This window comes from Rutidosis leptorrhynchoides, chromosome 5 (assembly GCF_046630445.1).
Source record: "Rutidosis leptorrhynchoides isolate AG116_Rl617_1_P2 chromosome 5, CSIRO_AGI_Rlap_v1, whole genome shotgun sequence".
NCBI classification, from domain to species: Eukaryota; Viridiplantae; Streptophyta; class Magnoliopsida; order Asterales; family Asteraceae; genus Rutidosis; species Rutidosis leptorrhynchoides.
The window spans coordinates 437,168,419-437,179,447 of record NC_092337.1 but is presented as its reverse complement, the minus strand read 5'-3'; positions in this window follow the sequence as shown (position 1 = coordinate 437,179,447).

Sequence of the window (11,029 nt, the reverse complement as noted above, 5' to 3'; positions counted from 1 at the left end):
GATCTTGTTAAGTGTTGTTAACCCAATGTTTATAATATCAAATGAGATTTTAAATTATTATATTATCATGATATTATGATGTATAAATATCTCTTAATATGATATATATATACATTAAATGTCGTTACAACGATAATCGTTACATATATGTCTCATTTCAAAATCATTAAGTTAGTAGTCTTGTTTTTACATATGTAGTTCATTGTTAATATACTTAATGATATGTTTACTTATCATAGTATCATGTAAACTATATATATATCCATATATATGTCATCATATAGTTTTTACAAGTTTTAACGTTCGTGAATCACCGGTCAACTTGGGTGGTCAATTGTCTATATGAAACATATTTCAATTAATCAAGTCTTCACAAGTTTGATTGCTTAACATGTTAGAAACACTTAATCATGTAAATAACAATTTCATTTAATATATGTATAAACATGGAAAAGTTCGGGTCACTACACCCGCCACCTTCTCCAACTTCTTAACATGGTCACCCCGCAACTCGGGACATTCCGTCCTTCGGTGCCCTTCCTTTTGATAATTGTAGCAAGTGAGATTTGGTGTTGAAGATGCATTTGTACAATCGTGAGCCATGTGTCCTTATCGTCCACAATTATAACATTTGGGTCCAAAACCCCTGGACGCACCCTTCTTCACACTACCAACACTCTCACTCGCACCCCTACTTTTCTTGTTGGAATGACTAGTAGCTTCAAACTTTCTCTTACCAAAAGTAAAGCCACTCTTTCTCAAAATGAGTGCCTCAAAACCTTTGGCCATATCGAACAACTCATCAAAAGTTTTCACCGAGGTTACACTAATCTTTTCTTGATAGATGTCGTTCAAGGTTCGACAGAAGTCTTCCTTCAACATGTGATCATTACCGATATACTCCGGGCAAAATTGGGTCTTTGCCAAGAAAGTGGACTTAAGAGTGTTCAAGTCCATCGATCCTTGCCTCAAAGCATGCAACTCGTCTTTAAGCCTTGAAAGATAGGTCGAAGTTCGGTACTCCTTGAAAAATTCCGCCTTGAATTCATCTCACGTGAATTCCATACATTGTTCTTCACCTTAGAGTTGGATTTTTGCGTCCCACCACAACTTGGCATCGCCCCTCAACATACTACACCCGTACCTTTTCTTCTTATCGAGAGGGTATTCACAAGTACGGAAAGCCCCCTCCATATCGGAGATCCAACGGGCACTCTTAAGTGGGTCATGTTCGCCTTCAAAGGTGGGAGGTTGAGAATGCTTGAAATTCTTATAATAGAAGTCCCGCCTTCCAACATTGTCTTCTTGTAGAACAATCTTAACTTGTGAAATAATCCGTCCTAATCCATCTGGACGAATACATTACATTTGGTTACATCGCGAGGTACTTGACCTCTATATGATACATTTTACAAACATTGCATTCGTTTTTGAAAAGACAATTTTTCATTACATCAAAAGTTGACGGCATGCATACCATTTCATAATATATCCAACTATAATTGACTTAATAATAATCTTGATAAACTCAACGACTCGAATGCAACGTCTTTTGAAATATGTCATGAATGACTCCAAGTAATATCTCTAAAATGAGCAATGGCACAGCGGAAGATTTCTTTAATACCTGAGAATAAACATGATTTAAAGTGTCAATCAAAATGTTGGTGAGTTCATTAGTTTATCGTAATCAATCATTTCCATAATTTTAATAGACCACAAGATTTCATTTTTCATAAATAACATTACACTCGCAAGTGTATAAAAAATTCATTCGTATGATGAACACCTGGTAACCGACATTAACATAATGCATATAGAATATCCCCGCATACTCGCAAGTATGCCATAAATATTGGCAATCGCAATCACCATTTAAATCGAAGTACTAAAGCATTCCAAATTCCAGAATGGGGTTTGTTAGGCCCATAGATCTATCTTTAGGATTCGCGTCAATTAGGGGCCATTTTCCTAATTCTTAGGTTACCAGACTTGAAGGGGCGATATTTGGTATAGTAATCCAACCATACAATGTAGTTTCAAGTACTTGTGTCTATTTCGTCAAACATTTATAAAAGCGCATGTATTCTCAGTCCCAAAAATATATATTGCAAAAGCATTTAAAAAGGGAGCAAATGAAACTCACCTAATGTATTTTGTAGTAAAAATACACATGACTAGATTGAACAATGCAGGGTTGGCCTTGGATTCACGAACCTATATCATTTGTATATAATTAAAACATATACTTGAAATTGAACAAATTTGTATATTAATATATTTCGTATATTAGTAATTTATTGACTATTTATTTATATATTTGAAATACTTAATATTTGTATAACTATATGTATATATATAATATATTTAAAGTAATAGATAGGTTATGTATTATAATTATCCTATATTGATGTTTAGAAAAATATCATATTAGGTATTAAAACTTTATATTGATATATTTGAAATATTTATTTGGAATAATAATAATAACAGTGATAGTAATAATAATAATAATAATAATAATAATAATAATAATAATAATAATAATAATAATAATAATAATAATAATAATAATAATAATAATAATAATAATAATAGTAATGATAATAATGATAAGTTTAAAATGATACTAATACTAATAATAACGTTATTAATACTTAATAGTGTTACTTAATAACAAATGATAATAATATTAGTCATAGTACTTATGTTTTCATAATAATAATGATAATAATAATAATAATAATAGTTAATACTAACAATATTCTTAATTATAACTATAATCGTAATAATAATAATAATAATGTTAACTAATACTTTTAGATGACCAAATCTATAATAATAATTACATTAATAATAATAATAATAATAATAATAATAATAATAATAATAATAATAATAATAATAATAATAATAATTACTAATAGTAATGATATTAGAGATGAAGTTAAGAGTGTATACCCCATTTTGAAGCCTTTTCTAAAAAAATGCTCCATACGAGACTCGAACCCGTGACCCCTCGCTTACTCGAACACCCACTCAACCATCCAGCTGTGACTGTTTTTCTGTTATTATACTCATCCGTTATTTATCTAAACCGTATTTGTCTGTTTATTTCTTCTCCCTCTCGCAACTGAATCGACCACCACTCGGTACCTTTTCAATCTTAATGATAGTTACCAAAATTGATTCTAGGATATAATATCCCACACAGAAACATATTACTTGTGATTAAATAAATAAAAAAAAAGAACAGGGAGCTGCTGCTTCGCGTAAAAAGAAAAAAAAATACAAAATTGATTTTGATTTCGAGAATGTTTTGGCCAAAGATTTCAACCCAAATTTTGTTGCAAATATCTCCTAGAAACATTATGAATCGTTAATTTAACCTGAAACTCAAAAATCAACTTGAATTTTACCAAAATCACAGCGTTTGACTTTTTTGTTTCAAAACTTTGACTCCGAAATTTATACTCGATAAGATGAATTGGGGTTTGAAAATTTACAGAAAGTTAAAATGGATGATTCCTAAGAACTCTGCATTATTAGATTTTTACAATTGATTCATACTCGAATGATGGGTAAAAAGATGTATGTACAGGGGAACGAACCTGTTTTCGTTTTTTTTTTAATTCGACAGCTAATTGTAAATGCAAATTGATGATTGATATTTGATGATAGACGTTGAGTGTAATACTTCTGAACACACGCTAGCTAATTCGTTAAATAATAGTAGAGGATTGACAGATTGTTTAAGCATAGAGGTAGCAAAAAAAAAAATACAAAGTAGAAAAAGACTGGAAACAGATTATGAAGAAAAGTGTACCGCTTGATTTCGATGTTTAATATTATTAGAGACACAATCATCAATCTAATACAGTTGTGATAGATTATGATATTGAATTCGTACCATTACTCTTGATTTATAGTTTTATTCTTGATTTTTAATAAAAATTACTTTTAATAACAATAATTCTATAAATAATAATAATACTGAATAATAATAATACTATTATTAATAATTATCCTAATAATAATAATATTTAGAATAACAATACTAATAGTTATAATAATATTTATAATGATATTATTAATAATAATTATAATAATATATAATAATAATGTTTCTTAATAGTTTAATTAATAATGATAATGATAATAATAATAAAAATGATAATAATAATAATAATAATATCATTAATGATACTAATATTAATATTAACATTAGTAATGATAAGAGTAATAAGGTTATAAAAAAAATAATTTTTAGTAATCATATTAATAATGATAATATTGGTAAAGATAATAATAATAATAGTAGTATGATAATATTGTTAATAACAATAATAATAATTATAATAATACCAATAGTAATAATAATATAACAAATTTCATATAACAACTTCATATTATACTTTTAATAATACTAATAATACTAATATTAATATTAAAAATAATAATAAATGTAATACTAATATAACAACTATACATAACCTTGTAATATATAAATATTACCATTTATTAGTTAGCTATTATTATATGTTAACATTTATTGAATATTTATTATGTATGTATTTTATATGTATTGCAAAATAATAGTATTTATTAATAGGAATCATATATATTCATATAGATTCAAAATAATATAATATGTATGTTTATATATATATATATATATATATATATATATATATATATATATATATTCATTTTTAATAGTACTTAATTATTATATATATTATTTTACAAATTTTAATTTTAATTGATTAAAGTTTATTCAAAAATTTAATACACTTACATTTATATTTATATTTATATTTATATATGTATTTACATAATTATTTACTCTAATTGTTCGTGAATCATCGAAAATAGTCAAAGGTTTATGTAAACAGTTCAAAGATTTAGAGACTTAATTAAAGTGACTTTGCTTATCGTGTCGAACCCATATAAGATTAGGTTTAAATTTGGTCGGAAATTTCTGGGTCGTCACAACTTGTTCCTTAACTAGATCAACTACTTGTTCGTCAATCGAATCTAGGAACATCTTCCTAACATCCTCGAGAAACTTCGCCTTTTGACGTTTAAAGATGGCCTCAACCTTAGCCGTGAACTCGGAGTCCTCGCTCGTACCTCCTTCATTGGTATCATGTCCGTTTCTCATCTTCATTCTATAAAACGGAATACGTTAAACAATGAAACGAAAAGACATGACACATATATGCAAATACACCTCACCGCCCCATCTTGCTCAACAATCGTCGTACATCGCTTGTTTAACACGAAACCCGTAACAATGGTAGCTAGTCATTGTTACGCGAGCACGCCGCATTAACTTGCTATTACAATGTCTATCTCGCTTAATGATTGCAAACACACCACAAAACAATTAGCGCAAGGTTAGTTCACATAAACCTAGGCACCAACCAATCCCGGTCCGACCCGCCTCCTACAAGTCCCGCATAAAACGCATACACGATAAAGTCTAAGTCTAGGCACCTATCTCAAGTCGCCTAAATCCCTTAGACCATGCTCTGATACCACTTGTAACGACCCAACCCGTTAAACATCGCAAAAATATATATATATATATATATATATATATATATATATATATATATATATATATATATATATATATATATATATATATATATATATATATATATATATATATATATATATTTAAGACATGGTGTTGATGACTGCGCCTGATCGCGGCGCGCCATCATTAGCCGCGGCGAGGCCCATAACGTAAATTGAAGGTCAGAACCCTTTAAAAGAATATTACCAAAATGCATCTAATGTCGCGGCGCGCCCCAAAGGGGTCGCGGCACGGCAATACCCTGGAGCTGATTCCAGCTTAACAAAATTTACACAAGTGCCAATTTCCGCGAGTACGATAACAAACATCTCAAAAGGGCTTCACACCACATAAATAAGCAAAGTTTACAAGTTTTAAGACTCCCGTTCAAGTATTTGACCACCGGGCGTCATTCACCCATTTACACTTCAAAATATAAGTTTCGACCGACAAGTTTAATTACCAAACAAAACCCGAGCATGGTGTTTGGGATTAAACTACCCAAACCTAGGTTGAACTTCAAAAGCTAATCTTCCCAAAAGCGTCCCCTATCAAAACAAAGCGGGAGGCCACTAATCATATCGAATACCCTTGCCTTTATCCAAGCCGGATCCTAAAAAGGTAAACAACGAGAGGGTAAGCAAAACACTTAGTGAATGCAATAATTATACACATACATATATAATATATCTACTTGCATGCACTTGCACACACCGTATAATCGCTAGCAATAACAATTAGCATACAAACTCTAAGTATAAGCTAATCACCCCCAATCACCGTAACTAGCATAACCAATAGCATATTTACCAAAATAATACATTATGCTATACAACAACTCATACACAGACGATATGGTTAACCATACTCGCGTCATGGTGCTACTGGCTCCATGGTTCACACCATAAGAAATGCTATGACGCTACCGGCTCCGTGGTTCACGTCACTACGCATTTGAATCATACTCTTTTATAGTGCTACCGCTCCGTGGTTCACACTTTGGTGTTACCGGCTCCATGGTTCACACCTCATTTTATAGTGCTACCAGCTCCATGGTTCACACTTTAACAACTCGTGCTATAGTGCTACCGGCTCCGTGGTTCATACTACAACACACGTACCATGATGTTACCGGCTCCGTAGTTCACATCATAGTACACTCGCACATACTATGGTAGTACCGGCTCCGTGGTTCATACCATAACATACAAATAACTACACTATATACATACATGCATAATTATTCCACTCACCGTACGCCTTCGGTGAATGATAAACCAAGCTCGCAACCTTCAATGTAACGCACCTATTACATTATGCATATAATCAATCATACAATCAAGTTGGTCAACCAACTCACTCACCACCCTAGTGTCATTTGACTTATAGTGCAAATGTGACCTATTTGCACCTTTAACTCTAACATTAGGTCAACTTCGCCCAAAACCCTAACACTAGCCAATTTTGGTCTTAATACATACAAGACCATCGCATTTTCACACCCATTAAACAACTTAGGTCATCAAAGACTCCTTTGACCCATTTCAAGGTTAACACACCTATTTGAGTCACCAACATACCCAAATAACACCCATTTACTAAATCTCTAGGTGTGCTAGTAATCAACTAATGATTACTAACCTTTTAAGACTCATAACCACCAATTAACACTTTGAAACCCTAAGTTAGTTACTACTGAGTCCTCATGACTCAATCTTACCCAAGAGACCCAAAATCACTAAATATGGGTTTTATGTTTACCATTTACCCAAACCCTAAGCCTTATATAAATTAAAGTAAGGAAATCAAAGTTAGGACATACCTCCATAATCAAAACGTAGCTAGTGGATAGATGAATAACTTTAATACACGCGCTTTGGCCCAAAATTAACTTCCTCCTCCTTGATTTGAGCTCTCTCTCTTTCTCTCTAAAAGTGTTTCTCACTCTAAAATTGAATGGGAGAGATGATAAGGTTGATGGATGTGAACTAAAGACTCCAACCAGCCTTTTAGTGGCTTTAAATCCGGCCTCAAGTGAACAGACCAAAATGCCCCATGTTCAATTTAAATAAAGCAAAATAATCACCATCTGATGTTGGTCGCGCCGCGGCCCCATATAATTATGTACTATTCGAACTTGGGTCTTACATGAATGCATATGCTTGCAACCAAATGTTGACAAATGCATGGAAGACTTGTGATATGGTCTTTGGAAGCTTGCTAATTGTCATGAAGCAAAAATCAGCGTTTACCTCTTTTGGAATCAATGAAAAAAGTATTAAGAAAAGATACCTTCCTCTTTGGTATTTTATGGAAAGTCAAGAATGGAAGACTTACTCATTTGGATGGTGTCAAGTCACTTTTATGGAATAAATCCAAAAGACTTCAAGTATGTAGTACATGGCTAGTTAAATGATGACATCAAAAGTAAGAGACAACATTTTTTTTGTTTCTCTTTGGTTTCTTGAAATCTTGTAAATGGAAAATGGAAAAAACTCATCAAAGGATATATTGAAGACATAAGAAGCAAGTCAAAAGATGTCATACTTCTTACATGCTTTTGTAAGATCCATATCAAGTATTGAAGCTAAGTATCCATTCACACACTAACAGGTATAATTCAAATGGACTCTTGATCTATAAAAGCAAAGGCATGAAGACATTTGAAGATAACCCTCACACACTCCATTCAAGTACATTAATGATCACATAGCACTTCTTACTCGTATATCTAGATATGTGATTAGCTAGAGGGATATTCTATCTTGTACCCAAGATAGAATTAGTGTAAACTCTAATCTTACTTCATTATCATTAGTGAGTTTACATTGTAAGATACTTTCTTTGAAGTAATCAAAGAAGTAGCATCTACTTTCACTTAAAGTAAAACTTAGGTGATTGTAAGCTACTAACTTGGGGTGATCAAGTTAGTGGAATTGTTCTAGTGATAAGAACATCATTCTACTTAGTTGACCAATCTTCTTAAAGGGACTTAGGAAATTGATTTTTCTTGTGATAAGAACATTACTTATCTCGTTGGAGATATGGGTAATTGAAGTATTCTTTAATCTTTTGACAGGATAGAAAGATTATTGGTGTGGATTATTGAGGAACAATTATTGTAATCGGATCTCCACCAGATTTGGAAAAAAGCTAAGTGAAGATAACTCTCGATTAGTGAATCGAGGAGTGGATTAAGGTGGATTAGTTAACATCCACCCGAACCACTATAAATCTTTGTGTTGAGCACTTTACTTTATTTCATATATAGTCTAACAAACACAAGCGTATTATTTTGTAAAAACTAGTATTTTGAATTTGAAACCAAACAACATCATTATTGAACAACTTGTACGGTCGAATCCATGGTCGACCGTAGACTCGACCATGGTATCATCTAAACTGAAAAGGTTTTAATAAATTGTTTCGGACCTATTAACCCTCCTCTAGTTCCTACAATTGGTATCAGAGCGGTTGCTCTAATCTTTGCTCAAAAAAAGTTTTTCTCATGTCTAAAAACTATTTTGTACAAAAATTCTAGTCAAAGATCTTGGAACTAAGCTATACTTTTTTGGAGAACGTAAAAGAGATTTTGGATGAGTTAGTCTTGAATCACGATGAAAATTTTCATATGAGAAGCTACTTCAAGACACTCGCGTGATGTGGAGTCAAGGATCGAACCCGAATGCTCAAACTTACATCCATTACATTGAGAAAAAATTCCATCATTCACATGGTGAGGTAAGCTTGCTTATTTTTAGTAAAAGTCTATTTAATATTTGTGTACTCTAAATGTTGTGATAATTAACAAAACATTGATTGAAAAGAAAAGCTTGAACAAAGAAACATTCTTTGAATAAACCAAGTTAATTTTTGAAAAGTAAATTATGTAAAGAAAAATGTGGGATTGGGTGAGTGTACACAATAGAAGCACCTTGAAACTTGTCATAAAACTTAGGTCAATGCAATGTTCTCCGTATGTGATAATTGAAATTACTTGTGCCTTGAATCCTTACATGAAATAGACATGAGTTATTGTTTGATGTGTGCTTGATTAATTGATCTTACATACTAGAATACGTAGGTTTTCACACATCTTAGAGCCTTAAGTGATAGGCATAATATCCAATATTAGACTCTAAGTATTTAAATAACTATTCTTGAAACTCATATAGTCAAACAAAAGGTTACTTAGGGGTCATAATAACTTGAAACCAAAAATCACTAGCTTGTGACTATTTTGAACAAGAAAAATAATTACCTTTCTTTGAAAATGATAAAAAAAAATGGTGATATAGTAAAAGTGATTTTTAAAGTCAAAGATACCAAATGATAAACCATTACTTGGATATAAAAGACACATTGAGTAAACCTATCACAAGATTTTCGAAAACACACTTTATAAATCTCAACATAGTGCCGAGCTTGTCGGCGGTCGAACATATGATTGACTGTGGATCGACAGCAGAGGCTCTAATCAAAATGTGCTTTCGAGATTTTAAGATCGGCCATGGTTTGACACTTTTAGACGTTGAATCTTTTTAAAATGGTTATAACATTAGTTTTACATCATTTACATTATTCATTCAAATTTTTTTATCAAACAAGTTGCTGTTATTCATGACCAACTCCACTCAGAACCTTTGAATCTTTCATTCATTCATATTACGAATCATTTGACGTTGAATCATTCAGTTTTATTAAATGCACATTGTTTTAGTTTTTATAATCCATGATGTTATGCGAGGTGTATACGAAAGAGTTATATTTTTATTACGAAATACGTTACAAATTACACAAGTTTTATATATTTATTTACGGATGGGATATACCTAAACCTTGCTACAACACTTATAGGCAGTATACCTAATCGTAGAGTAGTGTAGTTTTTAGTAAGTTCGGTTCGTTCCACAAGGAGCTAGCTGAGTTTAACGCTATATTTTTTACAACTATATTTATATAAAATATATATAATTATACATTATTATAAAAGAGGGTTTTTAACGTTTAATGACCGGTTTGTCGATTTTATATTTTAAGCGTAAAGATAAATGACGATAATATAATTGACAGAATTTAAATTGCGATAAAGTAAATTGCAGTATTTAAAATGACAGTAAATAAAGGTACGATGAAATATGAAATAAAAGTATTATGCTTATTTAAACTTCCGTAATCATGATGTTTGACGTTTTGATTAATTGTTACCCGGGTTAATTGTCCTTTGTCCTGGTTTATTTGATACCTATCTAGTTTTTGTCCATAATATTCCATCGGTCATAATTATAAAATGCTCGTCAAATTAACCTTATTTCCGAAGTCAAATATTCCAACTAATTAGGGACTTGAACTGTAACAAGGTCTTAATACATTGTTAATAACTACACCAGGTTATCGACTGCGTGTAATTCAAGGTTTTAATACTTTGTTAACAATTACACCAAT